At 36.4% G+C, this 27,111-nt stretch overlaps 1 protein-coding gene across 2 annotated transcripts in view; it reads right to left on the bottom strand.

Moving 5' to 3' along the window:
- Positions 1-27,111, bottom strand: part of MAN1A2 (mannosidase alpha class 1A member 2) — a 164,076-nt gene that overhangs the window by 134,743 nt on the left and 2,222 nt on the right. The window lies entirely within an intron of this gene.

Below are 27,111 nucleotides of genomic sequence, written 5' to 3'. Positions count from 1 at the left end.
AAGCTCTTTCTACGAGGCCACCATCACCTTGATACCAAAATCAAACAAAGATATCACATAAAAAGGAAAATTACAGAGCAATATCACCGATGAACACAGACGCAAAAATCCTCAATGCAATACTAGCAAACAGAATCCAACAACACATTAAAAGGATCACACACTATGATCAAGTGGGGTTTATCCAAAGGATGCAAGGATTCTTCAATATACACAAATCAGTCGATGTGAGACACCATATTAACAAATTGAAGAATAAAAACCATATGATCATCTCAATAGATGCAGAAAAAGCTTTTGACAAAAATTCAACACACATTTATGATAAAAACTCTCCAGAAAGTGGGCATAGAGGGAACCTACCTCAACATAATAAAGGCCATATATGACAAACCCACAGCAAACATCATTCTCAATGGTGAAAAACTGAAAGCATTTCCTCTAAGATCAGGAACAAGACAAGGATGTACACTCTTGCCACTCTTATTCAACAGAGTTTTGGAAGTCCTATCCATGGCAATCAGAGAAGAAAAAGAAATAAAAGGAATACAAATTGGAGAAGAAGAAGTAAAACTGTCACTGTCTGCAGATGACATGATACTATATGTAGAAAATCCTAAAGATGCCACCAGAAAACTACTAGAGCTAATCAATGAATTTGGTAAAGTTGCAGGATACAAAATTAATGCACAGAAATCTCTTGCATTCCTACACACTAACAAAAAAAGATCAGAAAAAGAAATTAAGGAAACAATCCCATTTACCACTGCAACAAAAAGAATAAAATACCTAGGAATAAACCTACCTAAGGAGGTAAAAGATCTGTACTCAGAAAACTATATGATTCCAATGAAAGAAATCAAAGATGACACAAACAGGTGGAGAGATATACCATTTTCTTGGAGTGGAAGAACCAATACTGTGAAAATGACTATACTACCCAAAGCAATCTACAGATTCAGTGCAATCCTTATCAAATGACCAATGGCATTCTTCACAGAATTAGAAGAAAAATTTTACAATCTGTATGGAAACACTAAAGACCCTGAATAGCCAGAGCAATCTTGAATAAGAAAAATGGAGCTGGAAGAATCCTGCTCCCTGACATCAGACTATATTACAAAGCTACAGTAATCAAGACAGTATGGTACTGGCACAAAACCAGAAATATAGATCAGTGGAACAGGATAAAAAGCCCAGAGATACACCCACACACCTATGGTCACCTAATCTATGACAAACGAGGCAAGAATATACAATGGAGAAAAGACAGCCTCTTCAATAAGTGGTGCTAGGAAAACTGGACAGCTACATGTAAAAGTATGAAATTAGAACATAACACCATACACAAAAATAAACTTGAAGTGGATTAAAGACCTAAATGTAAAGCTGGACACTATAAAACTCTTGAGAGGAAAACACAGGCAGAGCACTCTTTGACATAAACCACAGCAAGATGTTTTTTGACCCACCTCCTAGAGTAATGAAAGTAAAAACAAAAATAAATAAATAAGACCTAATGAAACTTAAAAGCTTCTGCACAGCAAAGGAAACCATAAACAAGATGAAAAGACAGCCCTCATAATGGGAGAAAATATTTGCAAATGAACCAACTGACAAGGGATTAAGCTCCAAAATATACAAACAGCTCATGCAGCTCAATACCAAAAAAACAAACAACACAATCAAAAAATAGTCAGAAGACCTAAATAGACATTTCTCCAAAGAAGACATACAGATGACCAACAGGCACATGAAGAGATTCTCAACATCACTAATTATTAGAGAAATACAAATCAAAACTACACTGATCAGAATGGCCATCAAAAAATCTACAAATAGTAAATGCTAGAGAGGGTGTGGAGAAAAGGGAACCCTCTTGCACTGTTGGTGGGAATGTAAATTGATATAGCTGCTATGGAGAACAGTATGGAGGTTCCTTAAAAAACTAAAAATAGAATTATCATATGACCCAGCAATCCCACTCCTGGGTATATACCCAGAGAAAACCATAATTCCAAAAGATATATGCACCCCAATGTTCATTACAGCACTATCTACAATAGCCAGGACATGGAAGCAACCAAAACGTCCATTAACAAAGGAATGGATAAAGATGTGGTACATATATACAATAGAATATTACTCAGCCATAAGAAGGAACAAAATTGTGCCATCTGCAGAGACGTGGATAGACCTAGAGACTGTCATACGGAGTGAAGTAAGTCAGAAAGAGAAAAACAAGTATCATGTATTAATGCATATATGTGGAATCTAGAAAAATGGCACAGATGAACCTATTTGCAAAGCAGAAATAAACACACAGACGTAGAGAACAAATGTATGGACACCAAGGGGGGGGGCGGGGTCAACTGGGAGATTGGGATTGACATATATACACTACTATGTATAAAACAGATAACTAATGAGAACCTGCTGTATAGCTCAGGGAACTCAGTGCTCTGTGGTGACTTAAATTGGAAGGAAATCCAAAAAGTAGGGGATATATGTATATGTATCACTGATTCACTTTGCTGTACAGCAGAAATTAACACAATATTGTAAAGTAACTATACCCCAATAAAAAATTTTTTTTTAAAATATATACATAAACAACAGAACTCCAAAACATATGAAGCAAGCACTGATAGGAATGTAGGAATAAAACAGACAATTCCACAATAACAGTTGGAGATTTCAATACCCCACTTTCAATAACCCCACTTTAAATAGACAGAAGAGTAATATGGAAAGAGAAGACTTGAACAATATAAAAACCCACTAGACCTAAAAAGCATATATAGAACACTCTACCCAACAACAGTAGAATCCACATTCTTCTCAAATGCACATGGAATGTTCTCTAAGATAGACCATATATTAGGGCACAAATTAATTATCAATAAATGTAATGAGATTAAATCATACAAAGTATCACTGATTACAATAAAATGAAATTAGAAATCAATAGCAGAAAAAAATAAAAATTCAAAATATGTAGAAATTAAACAACACACTCTTAAACAAACAATGGGTCAAAAAAGAAATCACGTGGCAAATTAGGAAATACAAGAAGAATGAAAACAAAATCACAACATACCAAGAATTATGGAATGCAACAAAAGCAGTGCTCAGAGGGAAATTCATAGCAGTAAATACCTCCGTTTAAAAAGAAGGTATCAAATTAATAATGTAACTTTACATCTAAGTAGCTAAAAAAAAAAGAGCAAACTAAAGCCAAAGCTAGCAAAAGGAAAAAACAATAAAGATCAGAATAGAGATAAACAAAATAGAGAATAATTTAAAAAAGAGACAGATAATGGTTCTTTGAAAAGATCAACAAATTTGACAAAACTTTAGCTAAATGACAAAGCAAAAAAAGGGAAGCAAATAAAATCAGAAATAAAAATGGGGACCTCACTACCAACTTTACGAAAATAAAAAAGATTAAAACAGAGTACTATAGGTGGCGCAATGATTAGGAGTCCGCCTGCCAGTTCAGGGGACACAGGTTCGATCCCTGGTCTGGGAGGATCCCACATGCCACGGAGCAACTAAGCCCGTGCACCACAACTACTGAACCTGCGCTCTAGAGCCCATGAACCACAACTACTGAAGCCCTCGTGCCTAGAGCCCTTGCTCTGCAACAAGAGAAGCCACCACAAGAAGTCCGTGCACTGCAACTAAGAGTAGCCCCCACTTGCCACAACTAGAGAAAGCCTGCGCTTAGCAACGAAGACCCAATGCAGCCAAAAATATATTTTAAAAACTTAAATCTTTAAAAAAATATAAATAAATAAATAAAAGAAAGTACTATTAACAACTGTACACCAACAAATTAGATAACCTGGATAAACCAGATACAATCCTAGAATGGCACAAATTACCAAAACTGACTCAAGAAGAAACAAAATATCTGCAGAGACCTATAACAGATAAGGAATGAAGAACTGATACATGCTACAGTGTGGCTGAGTCTCAAAAACATCATGCTAAGTGAAAAAAGCAAAAGCTAGATACAAAAGGTCTTACATAGCATGATTCCATTTATGTGAAATACTTACCACATAGGTAATAATATTTACCAGAATAAGTAAATCCTTAGAAACAGAAAGCAGATTGGTGGTTTGCCAGGGAATGGTGGAGAGGAAGGAATGGGGAGTAACTCCTTAATGGGTTTAGAGTAACCTTTTGGGATATGAAAATGTTCTGGAACTAGACAGAGGTGGTGGCTGCACAACACTGTGAAATGTATTAAATGCCACTAAACTGTTCACTTTAAAATGGTTAATTTTATGTTTTGCAAAATTTACCTCAATTAAAAAACTAAATACTTGTGGAACAGCTTAGAATCAAGAAGGCAAACACAATTTTAAAGAATGAGGTAGAACCCACCCTACCTGTCTTAGTCAGTTTGTGCTGCTATAACAAAGTACTATAGACTGAGTGGCTTATAAACCACAACAATTTATTTCTCACAGTTCCTGAAGGCTGGAAGTCCAAGATCAGTGTGCCAATATGGTCAGGTTCTGGTGAGAATCCTCTTCCAGGCTGCAGACTGCCAACTTCTCAAATGGTAGTAAGAGCAGAGAGAGAGAAAGCAAGCTCTCTCGTGTCTTTTTATAAGGGCATTAATCCCATTCATGAGGGTTTAATCCTCATGATCTAATTACTTCCCAAAGGCCCCATCTCCTAATACCATCATATTGGAGACCAGGATTTCAACAAAAGAATTTGGGGAGGACACAGACATTCAGTCCAAAGCAATTCCTAATATCAAGACTTTCTAAAGCTACACTTTTTTTTTTTTAAGATTTATTCTACTTATTTATTTATGTATTTATTGGCTGTGTTGGGTCTTCGTTGCTGTGCGTGGGCTTTCTCTAGTTGCGGCAAGCAGGGGCTACTCTTTCCTGCAATGCGCAGGCTCCTCATTGCAATGGCTTCTCTTGTTGCGGAGCACGGGCTCTAGGCGCGCAGGCTTCAGTAGTTTCGGCATGTGGGCCTCAGTAGTGGTGCCTTGTGGGCTCTAGAGCGCAGGCTCAGTAGTTGTGGCACACGGGCTTAGTTGCTCCACAGCATGTGGGATCTTCCCGGACCAGGGCTCGAAGCCATGTCCCCTGCACTGGCAGGCGGATTCTTAACCACTGTGCCACCAGGGAAGCCCCTATGCTTACCATTATTAAAACAGTATGTTATGCTAGTTCAACAAATATACAAAAGAACATAGAGAATCCAGAAACAAACCTATGGAAATATGAAAAACTGTTATATGGCAGAAATGGCATTACACACCCATAGGAAAGGAAAGACTCTTCAATAAGTAGCAAAGGGACAAAGTGGACACCCATATGGATAAATATAAATTCAGTCCCTACCTCATCATACACAAAAATCAAAACCAAGTAGATTAAATCCCTAGATGTGAAAAACAAAACTTTAAAACCACCAAAATTGAAAATATCGAAGACTGTAACTTCAGGGTATAAAAGCATTCCCTATGTAAAAATCCAAAAAGCAAAATACCATAAAGGAAAATATAATGAACTTCAATCACACTTAAACCTCTATAAAACTAAAGAGACCATAAACAAAATAAAAACTCAGACATCCATTGCAGGAAGATATGTGTAATGCATATAACTAATGAAGAATTCATCTAGAATGTATAGATAATTCCTACAAATGAATAAGAAAAACAATCTCAAAAAAAGTTGGCAAAAAAATGAACAAGCAACTCAAAGATGACGAAACCCAAACAACCAATAAATAAAAAATATCCCACCTCACTAGTAATCAGAGAACTAAAAACTAAAATTGGCATCAGATTGCTAAAGATTTTTAAAATTTAACAATGCCATGGTTTGCAAAGATGCAAATGGGAGTGTAAACTGGTACCCCTTTAGAGACTAACTTAGCAACAAACTATGGAGACAATGATGCATATACTTTACAACTCAATAATTCTACTGCTAAGCTTTTACCTTGAAGAAAAAACACATGTGCCCAAGAACACATGTACAAGAATGTTTTTGCAGCAAAAAATATGGAATTAACCTTAAAAAAATCTATCAACAGGGGCATATATAAATAATTTGAAGTTTAATCATACAATAGAATATGTAAATGAATAAAATAACTAAGCCAGAGCCTGGTATGTTAATATACATAAATCATTTTTAAAATGTTGAATTAAAAAAAACACTTGCTGAATGAGATATACAATGTTTAAGAACGTGTAGAACAATACAATTATATATTTTTATATTTATTGGTATATATAATTTATATTGATACATATGTAGTAGAAGTACAAAACCATGTACTGAGAAAGACAATGTCAAACTCAGGCTAGAGCTTTACCTCAAGAAGGGTAATCTTCAGCTAAAATAGAAAAATGTTAAGATTTAAAATAGTGGATACAGTGACAATATCAGCTGTTAAGACTTTTATGTATGCTTATAACTTTAAAAAAAATAATGATAAAGAGGACTTATAGCAGCTATCAAAACATACTATTGTACACTATTATAAAACTATTAAAATAGTGTGTTATTTTAGGGAGTAATTGGAAGGATCCATAGGGGGTTTAAAGAAAAAAAGAACTCTCTATAATCTGGGATATATTATCTTTTATTTAACCAATTCTCTGATAACAGACATTTGGATCATTCACAATATATCATGTTATAGCTTCAGGGGACATTCTTAAACATCTCTTTGTGCAATGATGTAAAGATTTTCCAAGAATAAGTTCTTAGAAGAATTTCTAAATTAAAGAATATGTACTTTAAAGTAGTTGATATTTACTAAAATAGTTGATTACTAAATTGTTCATCACAAAAATTCTATTAATTTACACTTACACCAACAGTATAAGTGCAAGAGGAGCCAGCCGATCAATGTTCACTGCACCCTAGATATAACCAATCTTTTGAAGTAGAGGAAAAAAATCTAGGTCATGAAAAGGTAAATGTTTATTAATGGCATCACAAATTAACAGAAAAAATAATTCACATTTATTATACACACCAAAAAGATATAAACTTTATATCAGATGCCACCTTACTGCAAAGTAATTAAAGAAGTCATGTACACACATGTAATTTTATAAATAAACTTACAATATAACCCTATAGAGCTAAACATAAATAGTTTTAGATACACAAATACATATAATTGTACCAAATCTCAATTTAGCACAATGATTGGCATCATCTTTTAGATGCCAGGGTCTAGCTCCTTATTAAAGAAAGCTTCAGAACATTGTATCTCACTTCCTGATAACCCTGTCCATACGTCAGAAATGCATAAATTAATGACATAAATGCATATTAGGAAAAAAAGAAAGGAAGAAAGGTAAGGTAACAACTTATCTGAACTCTCAAAAAATACCAAAGAACTAAATGTATATACTTGAGCCTCACCTAGGTGAAAAGACATCTCTAAGACCCTCAGAATCTGACTCCAAAGATAATACTATATGCTTTAAGACAATGTTAAGATCTGAATCTAAGGTTTAACTTTCTCAGTAGTGTCCAACTGAAAATTAATCCTCTGTAATATTCTCCAATAACCCCAATACTTAGTATAATGCTTGGTACATCATACTCAAAAACACTTGCTTAATAAGTGAATGTGATATCACTAAGGAGAGACCAAGAGATCTACACAAGTAACAGAGGTTGATATTATAAATATGCAAACGTCAAAAATGTAAAAGGAAAAACAATACACACATTGTTCTCTGTAGTCTCCAGATTACTTCACATCCTTTTTTTAAAACTATTTATATAACTTATCTCTAAAGCTCTTATTAAGATATGGAGAACAAAAGAACAGACACTTTCAATGGCATCTTTCAATACTGAGGTTAGGAAATTATAATCTTAAAGAAAATTTGGCATCAGGGTAATAAGAGCCTTCACAGGGTCTGAGGCCTGAATTACTCAAGCACTCTTGTTTTTCCATAGAATCTATCCTAAAGTTTTATATGAGAGATGTAATTGTTAACTGAGCTCAAAAATGACACCTGGAAATACTTTTGTAAATATACCTATTACTTTCAGGCTGGTATAAAATATGTCTAGTAAGTTATACTTTTAAACTTGAGAAATAAGAATGTATAAAAACAGCATTTCAGTCACTTACACTCTTTAAATTGGTACACATTTCATTATATAAATAATCATAATGATATAAATAAATTAGTCATTTATAAAATGATTTTTTAATCTTAATTTTTATATATAGAAATGACACTAATTCCTATTTAGTATGTACTTTATTTTCAAAGTATCTGTAATGCCTTGAACTAAATTACTACACATTCTTCAGTCCCCACTTCATAAAATTACTGGTATTTCATATGCATGAGCTGGAAGGAATCTTTAAAGGTTCATTCAATTCCTTCATTTCATAAATAAGGCACAAAGGAAGTTGAATAGCTTGATGAAATGCATCCAGCAAGTAAGGACAACACTGAAACTAGAGCCCCTATCTCTTAACACTGAGCCCAATGCCCTTTTAAATATACAATGATGCCTTCCTTCTGGACTACATAAAATTCCAAGATAAATCATTGGAATCAATGCCTTTTAAAGTGGATGTTGCTTTATAATAAATCCGAAAAGCCAATCTGTAAATAAATCTCCATCCATGCTTCATTACAACCATGTTCTAAAAGGGAAAAAACTCCAGCAAAAATTTAGTGACAATCAAAACAAAGTTTTCTGACAGAATTTGCACAATTATGGAAAAAGAAAGTAGCAAACATTTTCCTAGCCAAGAATATGTAGTCAGCCTAAACCGTAAGTTAAATATTTTTATAACCTTCAAACAATATGTAAACGTAACATTTGCCCAGTTAATCAATTAAATTAATGTTTACCACATATTACAGATTTTAAGTAGATGCTTAGCTTCTGTGGTGCCCACTTTCCAACTATGGCATGATCTAGATTTTAAAGTGTTCATATTTGTAAAAATAAGATTAGTAATACCTAACTTACAGGTCTGATGTAAAGACTAAAGGTTAAACATGTGAAAACACTCATCACATACTCTCTACTGTTATTTTTTTTCCTAAAGAAGGAAAAATTCAATGTGAGGACATGTAAAATACCTTAGATACATGTGTATGAAAAAGTTTTTTCTAGAAAGGGCAAATATGAATAATTCCTGAGTTTTTAAAATTATTTTTAATAAAGAGCCTTTATTAAAGACTGTATCCTTCACACTTTAAGACATCATTCGTCCTACATCTTGTCTCTCAATACCTCCTAGCATTTTGTTTATATCTTCTCTTGCGGAATTTGTCACCTTGCCATGGACATCGTTTATTCAAGATATATACTTTTCCAGATGGCTTCAATGGGGAATTCTACCAAACATACAAAGAAGAACTTATACTGATCCTTCTTAAACTCTTCCAAAAGACTGAAGAGGAGGGAACACTCCCAAAGTCATTCTATGAAGCCACCATCACCCTGATACCTAAACCAGACAAAGACAATACAAAAAAAGAAAACTAAAGGCCAATATCTCTGATGAATAGAGATGCAAAAATTCTCCACAAAATATTAGCAAATCAAATCCAACAAGACATGAGAAAGATCATACACCACAATCAAGCTGGATTCATCCCAGACTCACACGGATGGTTCAACATATGCAAATCAATCAATGTGACATACCACATCAACAAAAGAAAAGACAAAAATCACATGATCATCTCAATACACACAGAAAAAGCATTTAATAAAATTCAACATCCAATCATGATAAAAGCTCTTGCCAAAGTGAGTAGAGAGGGAACATATCTCAACATAATAAAAGCTATTTATGACAAACCTACAGTTAACATAATACTCACTGGTGAAAAGCTGAAAGTCTTCCTGCTAAAATCCAGAATAAGACAAGAATGCCCATGTTCACCACTTATATTCAACATAGTATTAGAAATTCTAGCCACAGCAATCAGACAGTAAAAAGAAATAAAGGGTATCCAAATTGGAAGAGAAGAGATAAAATTGACATTATATGCAGATGACATGCTACTATATATAGAAAATCCTAACGACTCCACAAAAATCTACTAGAACTGATAAACAAATTCAGCAAGGGAGCAGGATACAAGATTAACATACAGAAATTGGTTGCATTTATGCTCACAATGAAATATCATAAAGGGAAAGTTAAAAATCCAATCCCTTTTAAAATTGCATCAAAAAAAAAAAATACTTAGGAATAAACCTGACCAAGGAGATGAGAGACTTACATGCTGAGAACTATAAAACATTGATAAAGGAGACTGAAGATGATTCAAAGAAATGGAAAAATACCCCATGCTTTTGGATTAGAAGAATTAATACTGTTAAAATGGCCATACTACCTAAAGCAATCTACAGAGTTAATATGATCCCTGTCAAATTACCCATGATATTTTTCACAGAACTAAAACAAATAATTCTAAAATCTATATGGAACCATAAAAGACCCAGAATTGCCAAAGCAATCCTGCAGGAAAAATAACAAAGCTGGAGGCATAACCCTCCCAAACTTCAGACAATACTACAAAGCTACAGCAATCAAAATAGCATGGTATTGGGAATTCCCTGGTGGTCCAGTGGTTAGGACTTGATGCTTTCACTGCCAGGGCCCAGGTTCAATCCCTGGTTGGGGAAATACACAAGCCATGAAGCATGGTCAAAAAGGAAAAACAAAACAAAACAACATGGTATTGGCACAAAAACAGACATATGGATCAATGGTACAGAATAGAAAGCCCAGAAATAAACCCACACACCTACGGTCAATTAATTTGCAACAAAGGAGGCAAGAATATACAATGGAGAAGACAGCCTCTTCAGCAAGTAGTGTTGGGAAAGCTGGACAGCCGCATGCCAATCAATGTTAGAACACACCCTCACACCATACACAAAAATAAACTCAAAATGGCTTAAAGACAAATATAAAACATGACTCCATAAAACTCCTACAAGAGAACACAGGCAAAACATTCTCTGACATAAATGGTACCAATGTTTTCTTAAGGCAGTCTCCCAAGGAACAGAAATAAAAACAAAAATAAACAAATGGGACCCAATCAAACTTATAAGCTTTTGCACAACCAAGGAAACCTCCAACAAAACAAAAGACAACGTACGGACTAGGAGAAAATATCTGCATATGATGCGACTGACAAGGGCTTAATTTCCAAAATATACAAACAGCTCATACAACTCAGTAACAAAAAAACAAAGAACCCAATCAAAAAATGGGTAGATTACCTAAACAGACATTTCTCCAAAGAAGACATACAAATGGCCAACAGGCATATGAAAAAATGCTCAATATCACTAATTATTAGAGAAATGTAAATCAAAACTACAATGAGGTACCACCTCATACTGGTCAGAATGGCCATCATTAAAAGGTCTACAAATAACAAAGGCTGGAGAGGGTGTGGAGAAAACGGAACCCTCCTACCCTGCTGGTGGGAATATAAATTGGTGCAGCCACTATGAAAAACAGTATGGAGGTTCCTTAAAAATAGAGCTTAAAAACAGAGCTGCCATATGATTCAGCAATCCCACTCCTGGCAATAGAACCAGACAAAACTCTAATTTGAAAAGATACATGCACCCCCATACTCATGGCAGCACTATTTACAATAGCCAAGACATGGAAACAACATAAATGTCCATCAAAAGATGAATGGATAAAGGTGTGGTATATTTACACAATGGAGTATTTACTCAACCATAAAAATAGTGAAATAATGCCATTTGCAGCAACATGGATGAACCTAGAGATTATCATACCAAATAAAGTCAGAAAGAGAAAGACAAATATCGTATGATGCCACTTATATGTGGAACCTAAAATACAACACAAATGAACTTATTTACGAAACAGAGACATATTCACAGACATAGAAAATAAACATGGTTACCAAAGTGGAAAGGGGGTGAGGGAGGGGTAAATAAGGAGTTTGGGATTAGCAGATACAAACTACTATATGTAAAATAGATAAGCAACACAGTCCTACTGTATAACACAGGGACCTATATTCAATATCCTGCAATAAACCACAACAGAAAATTAGATGAAGAACATATGTATATATAACTGAATCACTTTGCTGTATACCAGAAACTAACACAACACTATAAATAACTATACTTCAATTTAAAATAAAAAAATATATACTTTCATTAAGGGTCAAATGTACCTCAAGCATTGGAAATACAAAAATAATTAAAAGAACAGTCATTTGTCCTCAAAGAGCCCATGTTCTACTGGGAACAACAGATAAGTAAGCAGATGATTATAAATATGCAGTCACAGACAATACATGAGAAAGATAAAAGTACATGGGAAAAAGATTACGTAAAGGCAGGGAAAGTAAGGGAATAAATCTATCTGTGGATGTGGGCAATCTCAGCTGTTAATGGGTAAATTAATATTAACAAGACTGCTGTAGATCAAAGAACACTATTATTAAATAAGATTAAAAGCAAGTCAAGGTAATTCAAGCACAGATTTATAATACTAAATGATGATTAAAAAATGAAACCTAATCTTAGACTACATATTACAGAGGCTTCATAATCTACATAAGTCTACATTAGTAATATAGAAGGAATATTCTGAGATTGTATGTTTCATACTTTAATAAGAAGAAAAATCAAAAGAAATATTAATAAATAAAAATAAACATTTCACAGCCCTAGAACACTTGCTATGAAACCCAAGAGAAATTTTGGAAAGGCTATTATAGCTTTAAAGCAAATAAACTATCAATATGTTTGAACAAATTTTATTTCCTTAAAACATTTAACTTCATCCAATAAATAATGTTTACCTATTAGCATTCAACTTCTGGGGCACTGAACAGTATGTCATCTCCTGCAATTTCCAACACTTCCTGACCAACATGAAAATCAGGACATACCTTGGCATTCTGCAATTTAACCACACCATACTAATACTTTATTCATTTCTGAGAAGAATGAAAAACATACTGATTTTATAACAGTGATTTTATAATGCTGAACTAATAAAAGCAAAGTCACTATCACTTTGCTTAGGATCAAAATTAGACTTTAAATAAGGGTATACAAAATTTCATCTGATGAGCAGACCCAAAACACAGCTTCTACCAAATTACTATTAATACTTATGAAACATGCAGAAAATAATAAAAACTCAGACTATCAAAGAAATAAGAGCCATCATGTCAGAATCTGGAAGAATTCTTCAGTAACTTATAACCATATTTAACTCATGAAACAAAAAATATCCAAACTACTACACAACCCCAACTGTAACTTATCTCAGAGACCCAATGATAAAATGGGACAGAAACCTTTATATAGTCAGAGCACTGTCCAACTTTCCTTTCCCCACAGTCTCTTCCCAATTCTTTCCTTATTATTTAATTAGCTAGGCTATGTCAGAGAACAACTCCTGGAGGATGGGGGAAGTAGAATGAAAAACTGTATTCTAAGTGGTATGAAGCAGAACAAGAAGAATCTCAGTAGTTGTCCATGATGCCAATTGTACTCGGAATTGTGAAATCTAGCGCCACAGTTGAAACGACTTAAAGATATTAGAACAGAGGAAAACAGACTGAGAGCTATACAAATCAATTTGTACTCCAACTATGGAGTTGAAAAGGGTATTCACTCAATATGCAAGTAGATCAATATACAAGTAGAACAAAGGAAAGCCCCACAGACTTAGAGGATAAAATGTGTGACCTCCCTAAAACAGGAGCAGTAAGCCCTGAGTAAAGAACAGGATGAGGGTGAGGGTGAGGGTGGGGGTGGGGGTGGGGGAGGCATGGAAGAGAGATGAAATGAGGAAAGATGATAAGAAAGCTAAAATCACAATAGTGAGATATAAAATCTCTACTCTTGCAACAGAAAGCAAAAATGAATCAAGCAAAAAATACAAATCATGACATGAAAAACTTGAGAAACTCTCACCAAAGCATGCTACAATCTGGTGTCAAGTTCAAAAGCCATAGGACATTAGTGACTACCATATATCCAGCACAGGTTTAGAGTGATTATGTCTAGTAAAATGTCACACAGCTAGTTAGTAGAACCAAGATGCAACTTTAAGTCCTTCTAACTCCAAAGCCTATGCTCTTTACGTCTGAGGAAACTATCAGAAGTTAACATACACCCAACCCGCAAGTATTCAATTCATACTTGCAAAATCCTGACTGGAGGAAGAAACTTACTGGCAGTTCAACTAAATATTTTAAAAACAAAACAAAACCACAAAGCCCATTTACATAATGCCAATATATAAAACAAATGTCAATTTCAAAGTGAAAATTAATGAAATTCTTATTATAAAACAAACATTGTTTATATTATCCTCAACTTAAAATAACACAAATGGCCATTAATAAGAGACTGAATTAAGTAAACTGTAATATTTTCATATAATAGAATGCTACATAGTGATGAAAATAAACTACCACCACAAACTTCAACATGATGGAATCTTAGCAAGATAATATTGAGCCCCTTCACACAAAAAAAGGCAAGACACAGTACATACATCATTTATATACTTACGTAAAAGTTAAAACAGGAAAATCTTAACTATATTGTTTAGTGATGTTTACCTAGTGGTAAAACCGTAGGGAAACACACGGTAGTAATTACCATAAAAGTCAAACACACGAATGGGGCCAGGAAATACTGAGGAGGGTTGGTTTGGGAAGTGATGATCTGGAGGCTTTTGGGGTGCTGACAATGTTTGTTTTCTCAATCTGGGAGGTGGTTGCATGAGTATTTATATATAAATACTATCTATTATAGTGTGGATTATTCTTTTATGTATTTTTGTATAATAGTTACATTTTACAAATTAGAAAGGTTTAAATAAAATGAATGTAATAAATGAAAACTAAATGTAGGCACAGAAATAGGAAAATGTAAATAACACGCTGACAATATATTGTACGCATGTATTTTATATATATATGTATAAAACTATTGTGGATAAAGGGTTACTATCAGGCCTGTTTCAGGAAGAAAAAAATAAAATTCTTATTAGATAAGTCTATTATGTACACAAATTATGAACATGATACTTTATGTGTATCATTGTATATTTATAACAATATTCATGTATACTATAACCAATACCTGTTTTGGTTACTTCAAAATCACAGATGCTAATAAACATGACTGTCATGAACATCAAACTATACATTTTATGTCATCATCTGGAAGATATATATTGTTTGAAAACTCCGGATTATTTATGAACCACTTAACAGAAGGAAACATACAGGTTTTCTCATGAAAATACTTTAATTCATGTAGTAACAATTACATAAATTAAAGTATTAGTTAAATATAGCGGATATTTCTGGGACTTTCCTGATGGTCCAGTGGTAAAGAATCTGCCTGCCAATGCAGGGGACATGGGTTCGAGCCCTGGTTGGGGAACTAAGATCCCACATGCCATGGGGCAACTAAGCCTGAGTGCTACAACTGTTGGCTCGCGCGCCTCAACGAGACAGCCCACATGCCGCAAACTACAGAGCCCATACTCTGGAGCCTGCGCGTCGCAACTAGAGAGAGAAAACCCACATGTCACGACTAGAGAGAAACCCGAGCAGACCGCGAGCCATAACGAAAAGATCCCACATGCCTCAACAAAAAGATCCCGTGTGCTGCAACTAAGACCCAACGCAGTCAAAAAAAATAAGGTAAATAAATAAATAAAATAAATATTTTTTTAAAAAATACAGTGTATATTTCTTAGTAATCCATAATCATGTCAGCCAGAAACTGGGAGTTATCCTGGACTACCTCCTCTTCCTACCTCAGCCCCCATATTCAATCAACCACCAACTTCTGTGAAACTTAATAGTTTAACATCTCTTGAATCAACTACTTTTCTCCACTAATTTCTCTCCTTCTCCACTTTCATCACTCTGGTCTAAGCCAGTATCCTCTGTGACCTAGGCTCTCCTAACTGATTTCACTACATTTCCTCCTGTTCCTCTCCAATCCACTGTTTACACTGCAACTAAAGTAATTATTTAAATTTTTAAAAAATATTAAATGATTATGACATTCCCTTGCTTTAATGAAAACTCTTCAATGACTTCCCATAGTACTTAACATAAAGATCAAAATACTTGACTAAAAACCCTCCAGGATCCTGCCTAGGGATTCCAAACTAAACAACAACCAGGTTAAACACTGATTCATTAAATTTACTTATCGGGCAACTTAATTGAGTGGCATAAAATGAAGAGTCCATGCCCCACTAGAGGGAGTAGCAGCTGCCTGGATCCAGCTGAGCGTTGGCATCTGAAAATACAGACTTGGATGTTGTTATATCCTCTCATTTTTCAAGAGAAGCCAGAAATCCAGACTTTTGTGTGAAATTTTCCTGATATGTCAATGCTGGCAACTCATCCAAACTTTCCAATCAATAAGGAGGCCAAATCTGACCTATCATCTAGTCTCTTCACCTAACTGCACACCACTAATCTCTACACCAGCCATACTGAATCTGAATATTTCTCAGATCCTCAATGATACTGAAACCGAGCAGGACCCCGTGGGGGCCTCCAGGGCACAAAACCCTTTCTGCTTCTGGTTTCTTGTTTGTAGGAAAAAGGCTTTCCACCTCCAAGACCTTTCCTAAGTTCCACAGGGCAGATTCAGTTACTAACTAGGGGAATGAGGGAACAGCAGAAAGAAACGATAGTGCAGTGAGGGGGCAGGGGCCTAGTTCTTCCCCAGGGCTGTGCATAACAATCTCATACATATCTCTGAGTTCTTCTACAGAAACTAGGGCCCGCATCCAGGTGGAGGGTGGTATTTTCAGGCTGAGCACAAGCATGTGGACCTCTGACTAGTTGGAACCAGAAGGCTGATGATTGAAATTCCTAGAATACCACGCTGTTACCTCACCACCAACCAGTCAGAAGTAGGTCACACACCCTGCAGCTCTCCCCTGAAATTTTGCCTATAAAAACTCTTCCCCCAAAATCTTTAGGGAGCTCGGGTCTTTTGAGCATGAGTCACGATTCTCCTTGATTGGCCCCTGCAATAAACCTTTCTCCACTCCAAACTCTGACGTTTTGGTTTGTTTGGCCTCACTGCGCATCAGGCACATAACTTGGGTTCAACAACAGTACTACTTAGGGCTCTCACACATGTTGTGTCCTCTGCTTTGACCACTTTTTTTCCCACAACTCTACCTGACCTAGCAATCTCCTACTTGTAAGCTTCTCAGCAGTTGTTTCCTCAAGAAGCCTTCCCTACTCCCACTGCCTGTCCCCGCGACCCCCACTCCACAGGCTAAAACACATCATTATGTACTCTGATAACACTGGGTACACCTTCATAACACTCATCACACCTAAAAAATAAATTTGTTTATTTAATGCTTGTCATCCCCTCTCACCCCTCCCCCAAGATGCGAAGCTCCATAAAAGTTGGGCCTGATACACAGCAGACATGCAATACACATTTGTTGCTAAACAGTTTGGTTATAAAATATTCCTTTAGACAATAAGGGTCTGGTGTACTTATAAAATATTAATTAATCTCTACCCAACTTTTCAGGAACATGTACAATATTTTAAAGTAAGTAGACTCAATTAAAATATTCAATTAAAACTATAATTAATGATAATAATAACTAATATTTATTGAGCATTTACTAAATGCTAAGAGCTATGTTGAGCACTTCACGTGTACTATCTCATTCAATATAACAATCTATAAAGTGATGCCACTATCATCCAAAGGAAGCAACTTATGCATAGAGTTTAAAAATTTGCTCAATATCACACATCTAATCAGTGACAAACTAGGGTACGAAACCACGCAGTCTGACTCCAAAGCTTAAGCACCTAACTACACTAATTAAGAAAAGCCAATTCAACAAGTATCTGTTAAATACTGTAAGTAAGAAATAATGGCCATGATTTATTTTTCATTACTTCTCCGTTAAAGTAAGGTTCCTCATCCCACTAACCTGCACTCCTCTCCACACATATAAAATTAAATCATCAAGTTTTATTTTCCAAATTAAGAAAGATGGTTCTTTGACCCACATCCAAAATAAGCATGATCTTAGTACCAACTATATCTGTTAAAATGCTATCTTTCCGAATTATTTTTAAATATGTTAATGTTTATATATTAATGTTTTTACATTGTAGTCTTATTATTGGAATGATCTCTAATTTGAAATGTATTTCATTGATCAAATTAGAAGAGTTCTTATAACTACAGACTGTGTTTTCAGATACGGTGATAATCGATATAAAAATAAACTGAGGGGGGGACCTTCAAGATGGCGGAGAAGTAAGACTTGAAGATCACCTTCCTCCCCACAAATATATCAAAAATACATCTACATGTGGAACAACTCCTATAGAACACCTACTGAGTGCTGGAAAAAGACCTCAGAACTCCCAAAAGGCAAGAAACTCCCCACGTACCTGGATAGGGCAAAAGAAAAAAGGAAAAACAGAGGCAAAAGAATAGGGACCTGCACCTCTGGGAGGCAGCTGTGAAGGAGAAAGTTTCCACACACTAGGAAGCCCCTTCACTAGCAAAGACGGGAGGTGGGCGGGGGAGGGGGGGGGCCTTCAGAACCACGGAGAAGAGTGCAGCAACAGGGGTGCAGAGAGCAAAGCGGAGAGATTCCCGCACACAGGATCAATGCCAACCAGGGCTCACCAGCCTGAGAGGCTTGTCTGCTCACCCGCTGGGGCGGGTGAGGGCTGGGGGCTGAGGCTCGGGATTCGGAGGTCAGGTCCCAGGGAGAGGACTGGGGTTGGCGTTGTGAACACAGCCTGAAGGGGGCTAGTGCACCACAGCTAGCCTGGACGGAGTCCGGGAAAAAGTCCGGACCTGCCTAAGAAGCAAGAAACCATCGTTTTGGGATGCGCGAGGAGAGGGGATTCAGAGCACCGCCTAAACGAGTTCCAGAGACAGGCGCGAGCCACAACTATCAGCGCGGACCCCAGAGACAGGCATGAAACACTAACGCTGCTGCTGCAGCCACCAAGAAGCCTGTGTACAGGCACAGGTCACTATCCACACATCCCCTCCGGGGAGCCTGTGCAGCCCGCCACTGCCAGGGTCCCGTGATGCAGGGACAACTTCCCCGGGAGAACACACGGCACGCCTCAGGCTGTTGCAAGGTCACGCCAGCCGTACCCCTCCCCCCACCCCCCCCCGCCCCCCCACCCCCCCCCCCCCCGCCTGACTGAGCCAGAGCCCCCTAATCAGCTGCTACTTTAACCCCATCCTGTCTGGGTGGGAACAGACGCCCTCAGGTGAACTACATGCAGAGGTGGGGCCAAATCCAAAGCTGAACCCCAGGAGCCGTGCAAAGAAGAGAAATGGAAATTTCTCCCAGCAGCCTCAGGAGCAGCGGATTAAATCTCCACAATCAACTTGATGTACCCTGCATCTGTGGAATACCTGAATAGACAACGAATCAACCCAAATTGAGAAGAGAAGGTGGACTTTGGGAGCAACTGTAGACTTCGGGTTTGCTTTTGGCAACTAATTTGTTTCTGGCTTTACGTTTATCTTAGTTTAGTACTTAGAGCTTATTATCATTGGTAGATTTGTTTATTGATTTGGTTGCTTTTTCTTTTTTATATATATTTTTATCCTTTATCTCTTTTTGTGAATGTGTATGTGTATGCTTCTTCGTGTGATTCTGTCTGTATAGCTTTGCTTTTTACCATGTGTTCTAGGACTCTCTCCTTTATTATTTTTTCTTTTTTTTAGTACAGTTTTTAGTGCTTGCTAACATTGGTGGTTTCATTTTTTGCTTTGGTTGCTCTCTTCTTTTTTTTTATTACTGTTTTATTTTAAACAATATTTTTTATTTTAATAACTTTATTAATTTTTTTTAATTTAATTTTTTCCCTCCCCTTTCTTCTGAGTTGTGTGGCTGACAGGGTCTTGCTGCTCCGGCCAGGTGTCAGGCCTGAGCCTCTGAGGTGGGAGACCCAAGTTCAGGACACCGGTCCACCAGAGACCTCCCAGCTCCACAGAGTATCAAATGGCGAAACCTCTACCAGAGATCTCTATCTCAATGCTGACGCAGCTCTACTCAACGACCAGCAAGCTACAATGCTGGACCCCCTATGCCAAACAATTAGCAAGACAGGAACACAATCCCACCCATTAGCACAGACGCTGCCTAAAACCGTAGTAAGTTCACAGACACCCCAAAACACACCACTGGACGTGGTCCTGCCCACCACAAAGACAAGATCCAGCCTCATCCACCAGAACACAGGCACCAGTCCCCTCCACCAGGAAGCCTACACAACCCACTGAACCAACCTTACCCACTGGGGGCAGACAGCAAAAACAACGGGAACTACGAACCTGCTGCCTGAAAAAAGGACACCCCAAACACAGTAAGTTAAGCAAAAGGAAAAGACACAGAAATATGCAGCGGATGAAAAGAGCAAGGTAAAAACCCAACAGACCAAACAAATGAAGAAGAAACAGGCAGTCTACCTGAAAAAGAATTCAGAGTAATGATAGTAAAGATGATCCAAAATCTTGGAAATAGAACAGAGAAAATACAAGAAACGTTTAACAAGGACCTAGAAGAACTAAAGAGCACACAAACAATGATGAACAGCACAATGAATGAAACTAAAAATTCTCTAGAAGAAATCAATTGAGGGCTTCCCTGGTGGCGCAGAGGTTGAGAGTCCGCCTGCCAATGCAGGGGACACGGGTTCATGCCCCAGTCCGGGAAGATCCCACATGCCGTGGAGCGGCTGGGCCTACGAGCCATGGCCGCTGAGCATGCGCGTCCAGGGCCTGTGCTCCGCAACGGGAGGGGCCGCAACAGTGAGAGGCCCGCGTACAGCAAAAAAATAAATAAATAAATAAATAATAGAAATCAATCGAGAATAACTGAGGCAGAAGAAAGGATAAGTGATCTGGAAGGTAAAATAGTGGAAATAACTACCACAGAGCAGAATGAAAAAAACAGAATGAAAAGAACTAAGGACAGTCTCAGAGACCTCTGGGACAACATTACACGCACCGACATACGAATTATAGGGTCTCAGAAAAAGAAGAGAAAAAGAAAAGAACTGAGAAAATATTTGAAGAGTTTGTAGTTGAAAACATCCCTAAAATGGGAAGGGAAATAGTCAGTCAAGTCCAGGAAGCGCAGAGAGTCCCATACAGGATAAATCCAAGGAGAAACACGTCAAGACACATATTAATCAAACTATCAAAAACTAAATTCAAAGAAAACATATTAAAAGCAGCAAGGGAAAAGCAACAAATAACACACAAGGGAATCCCCATAAGGTTAACAGCTGATCTTTCAGGAGAAACTCCGCAAGCCAGAAGGGAGTGGCAGGATATATTTAAAGGGATGAAAGGGAAAAAACCTACAACCAAGATTACTCTACCCAGCAAGGATCTCATTCAGATTTGATGGAGAAACTAAAACCTTTACAGACAAGCGAAAGCTAACAGAATTCAGCACCACCAAACCAGCTTTACAACAAATGCTAAAGGAACTTCTCTAGGCAGGAAACACAAGAGGAGGAAAAGACCTGCAATAACAAACCCAAACCAATTAAGAAAATGGTAATAGGAACATACATATTGATAACTACCTTAAATGTAAATGGATTAAATGCTCCCACCAAAATACACAGACTGGCTGAATGCATACAAAAACAAGACCCATATATATGCTGTCTACAAGAGAGCCACTTCAGACCTAGGGACACATGCAGACTGAAAGTGAGGGGATGGGAAAAGATATTCCATGCAAATGGAAACCAAAAGAAAGCTGGCGTAGCAATTCTCATATCTGACAAAATAGACTTTAAAATAAAAACAATTACAAGAGACAAAAAAAGACACTACATAATGATCAAGGGATCAATCCAAGAAGAAGATACAACAATTGTAAATATTTATGCACCCAACATAGGAGCACCTCAATACATAAGGCAAATGTTAACAGCCATAAAAGGGGAAATCGACAGTAACACAATCATAGTAGGGGACTTTAACACCCCATTTTCACCAATGGGCAGATCATCCAAAATGAAAATAAATAAGAAACACAAGCTTTAAATGATACATTAAACAAAATGGACTTAATTGATATTTATAGGACATTCCAGCCAAAAACAACAGAACACACATTTTTCTCAAGTGCTCATGGAACATTCCCCAGGATAGATCATACCTTGGGACACAAATCAAGCCTTGGTAAATTTAAGAAAATTGAAATTGTATGAAGTATCTTTCCTGACCACAGTCCTATGACACTAGATATCAATTACAAGAAAAAATCTGTAAAAAATACAAACACAGGGAGGTTAAACAATACACTACTAAATAACCAAGAGATCACCAAAGAAATCTAAGAGGAAATAAAAAAATACCTAGAAACAAATGACAATGAAAACATGACGACCCAAAACCTATGGGATGCAGCAAAAGCAGTTCTAAGAAGGAAGTTTATAGCAATACAATCCTACCTCAAGAAACAAGAAACATCTCAGATAACCTAACCTTACACCTAAAGCAATTAGAGAAAGAAGAACAAAAAAAACTCAAAGTTAGCAGAAGGAAAGAAATCATAAAGATCAGATCAGAAATAAATGAAAAGGAAATGAAGGAAACGACAGCAAAGATGAATAAAACTAAAAGCTGGTTCTTTGAGAAGATAAACAAAATTGATAAACCATTAGCCAGAATCATCAAGAAAAAAAATGAGAAGACTCAAATCAATAGAATTAGAAATGAAAAAGGAGAAGTAACAACTGACACCACAGAAATATAAAGGATCATGAGAGATTACTGCAAGCAACTATATGTGAATAAAATGGACAACCTGGAAGAAATTGACAAATTCTTAGAAAAGCACAACCTTCTGAGACTGAACCAGGAAGAAACAGAAAATATAAACAGACCAATCACAAGCACTGCAATTGAAACTGTGATTAAAAATCTTCCAACGAACAAAAGCCCAGGACCAGATGGATTCACAGGCAAACTTTATCAAACATTTAGAGAAGAGCTAACACCCATCCTTCTCAACTCTTCCAAAATACAGCAGAGGGAGAAACACTCCCAAACTCATTCTACGAGGCCACCATCACCCTGATATCAAAACCAGACAAAGATGTCACAAAAAAAGAAAAAACTACAGGCCAACATCACTGATGAACATAGATGCAAAAATCCTCAACAAAACACTAGCAAACAGAATCCAACAGCACATTAAAAGGATCATACACCATGATCATCATCCAGGAATGCAAGGATTCTTCAATACATGCAAATCAATCAATGTGATAAACCATATTAACAAACTGAAGAAGAAAAACCAAATGACCATCTCAATAAATGCAGAAAAAGCTTCTGACAAAATTCAACACCCACTTATGATAAAAACCCTCCAGAAAGTAGGCATAGAGGGAACTTACCTCAACATAATAAAGGCCATATACGACAAACCCACAGCCAACATCATTCTCAATGGTGAAAAACTGAAACCATTTCCAATAAGATCAGGAACAAGACAAGGTTGCCCATGCTCACCACTATTATTCAACACAGTCTTGGAAGTTTTAGCCAAAGCAATCAGAGAAGAAAAACATATAAAAGGAATCCAATTTGGAAAAGAAGTAAAACTGTCACAGTTTGCAGATGACATGATACTATAGAGAATCCTAAAGATGCTACCAGAAAACTACTAGAGCTAATCAATAAATTTGGTAATGTAGCAGGATATAAAATTAATGCACAGAAATTTCTTGCATTCCTATACACTAATGATGAAAAATTTGAAAGAGAAATTAAGGAAATACTCCCATTTACCATTGCAACAAAAAGAATAAAATACCTAGGAATAAACCTACCTAAGGAGACAAAAGACCTGTATGCAGAAAACTATAAGACACTGATGAAAGAAATTAAAGATGATACAAACAGATGGAGAGATATACCATGTTCTTGTATTGGAAGACTCAACATTGTGAAAATGACTATACTACCCAAAGCAATCTACACATTCAATGCAATCCCTATCAAACTACCAATGGCATTTTTCACAGAAGTAGAACAAAAAAATTTCACAATTTGTATAGAAACACAAAAGACCCCGAGTAGCCAAAGCAATCTTGAGAAAGTAAAACAGAGCTGGTGGAATCAGGCTCCCCAACTTCAAACTGTACTACAAAGCTACAGTAATCAAGACAGTATGGTCCTGGCACAAAAACAGAAATATAGATCAATGGAACAGGATAGAAAGCCCAGAGATAAACCCACGCACCTGTGGTCACCTTATCTTTGATAAAGGAGGCAAGAATATACAATGGAGAAAAGACGGCCTCTTCGATAAGTGGTGCTGGGAAAACTGGACAGCTACATGTAAAAGAATGAAGTTAGAAAACTCCCGAACACCATACATAAAAATAAACTCATAATGGATTAATGACCTAAATGTAAGGCCATACACTATAAAACTCTTAGAGGAAAACATAGAAAGAACACTCTTTGACATATATCACAGCAAGATCCTTTTTGACCCACCTCCTGGAGAAACGGAAATAAAAACAGAAATAAACAAATGGGACCTAATGAAACTTCAAAGCTTTTGCACAGCCAAGGAAACCATAAACAAGACCAAAAGACAACCTCAGAATGGGAGGAAATATTTGCAAACGAAGCAACTGACAAAGGATTCATCTCCAAAATATACAAGCAGTTCATGCAGCTCAATATCAAAAAACAAACAACCCAATCCAAAAGTGGCAGAAGACCTAAACAGACATTTCTCCAAAGAAGATATACAGATTGCCAACAAACACATGAAAGGATGTTTAACTAATCATTAGAGAAGGATGTATCACTAATCATTAGAGAAATGCAAATCAAAACTACAGTAAGGTATCACCTCACACCGGTCAGAATGGCCATCATCAAAAAATCTACAAACAGTAAATGCTGGAGATGATGTGGAGAAAAGAGAACCCTCTTGCACTGTTGGTGGGAATGTAAATTGATACAGCCACTATGGAAAACAGTATGGAGGTTCCTTAAAAAACTAAAAATAGAACTACCATACGACCCAGCAATCCCACTACTGGGTATATACCCTGAGAAAACCATAATTCAAAGAGTCATGTACCACAGTGTTCATTGCAGCTCTATTTACAATAGCCAGGACATGGAAGCAACCTAAGTGTCCATCGACAGATGAATGGATAAAGAAGATGTGGCACATACGTACAATGGAATATTACTCAGCCATAAAAAGAAACAAAGCTGAGTTATTTGTAGTAAGATGGATGGACCTAGAGACTGTCGTACAGAGTGAACTGAATCAGAAAAAGAAAAACAAATACTGTATGCTAACACATATATATAGCATCTAAAAAAAAAAATGGTTCGGAAGAACCTAGGAGCAGTACAGGAATAAAGACGCAGACATAAGAGAATGGACTTGAGGACATGGGAGGGAGAAAGGTAAGCTGGGACGAAGTGAAAGAGTGGCATGGACATATATACACTACCAAATGTAAAACAGATAGCTAGTGGGAAGCAGCCACATAGCACAGGGAGATCAGCTTGGTGTTTCATGTCCACCTAGAGGGGTGGGATAGGGAGGGAGGGAGGGAGACGCAAGAGGGAGGAGATATGGGGTTCTATGTATATGTATAGCTGATTCACTTTTTTATACAGCAGAAACTAACACACCATTGTAAAACAATTATACTCCAATGAAGATGTTTAAAAAAAATAAACTGACATAACCACATAAAATATACACAAAGTTAATACAGGGATCCCTCAATACCTGAACTCTATCTGAATTCTTGCCTTCCAAAACTCAGGAACCAAATAGATTTGAGTAAGTTCTCACATGTATCCAGACTCTTACTACCCAAAACCCAGAATTTGGCTCACTCACCATCCCTTGTTAAGAAAACTCAATGACCAATCTCTCACTCCAAACTCCGGGATCCAACAGTATCCAACAGTCTTGTACAGCGAAACAGAAGCATATGTATTCAAGGGCTATATAAATTTTAGAATTCTTGTTTTAAGAGATTTAAGCAGATTTTTTTAAATGTGAGAAAAATGGACATATCTGTATTTTCATTCAAATTTGAAATTTAAATTCCACTTAACAAAGAATTTTTCTATGTGAATGTTTTTAAACTAGAAAGTGCCATATTTTTTAACCTTTAGACCACACAAAATATAAAGTAAATTGTTAAGTATATGACAGACAACTTATAAGAGTTAAATAAAGTTAATTCATGACTTCAAAGAGCTCTGAAGTCAGTCTTAACATCTTTTTATAAAAAAAAATACTTATCATTATAAATAACATGGGAAATAAGGTTTTCAAGGAAAACAGTACTTTCAGTGTTAATTTTTCAGCAACGTTATTTCACAGATTATATCAGATTTTTCTTGAAGTCACAAAGAGCAAAGGGCAAAATAAAAGAAACAAATGAAAAGAGTACAGAAGTTGAAAATGATGGCAAAAATTTCAAATTAATTTGGTTACAGACGAATGATATGAAACAATTTTAGAAGTAATTACTCCATAAGGTTCAGCCCAAAGTCAAAGAAACAGCAAGCAAAGAACAAATTAACTAGACTGAGAAAAAGGAAAAACCAGCTCTCATTACAACAGTGCATTTTTCTAAAGTATTTAACTTAGGATAACATTTGAACACAAGCTTTTTCAAAAACCTCGTGCATGATGAAAACTTACAGCATCAGTTGAGAACAGAACTAAAACATATGATTTTTTTACATGCTCAAAAATTATTTTAAGAAATAGAGAAAAAAGGAGAAAGGTTTAGCAGGTTAAAAATATATATATACTGCAGGTTTGAAGAAAGCAAACTACTTGCCCAGATTCTTTTGATACAAATTACATAAATGATTTAAAGAGACTGTAACTAGAGCTCCCATTTTATACTAATTTGCCCATATTCTCCCAAGAGCTCACTTCGGATTTACTGATTTTAAAGAATGTGAACCCTTTAATCAAGCAAATTCTAAGAGT

Source organism: Delphinus delphis, chromosome 1 (genome assembly GCF_949987515.2).
Source record: "Delphinus delphis chromosome 1, mDelDel1.2, whole genome shotgun sequence".
Lineage (NCBI taxonomy): Eukaryota > Metazoa > Chordata > Mammalia > Artiodactyla > Delphinidae > Delphinus > Delphinus delphis.
Note: the sequence above shows the minus strand (reverse complement) of the source record. Positions and strands in the feature narration are given on the sequence as shown.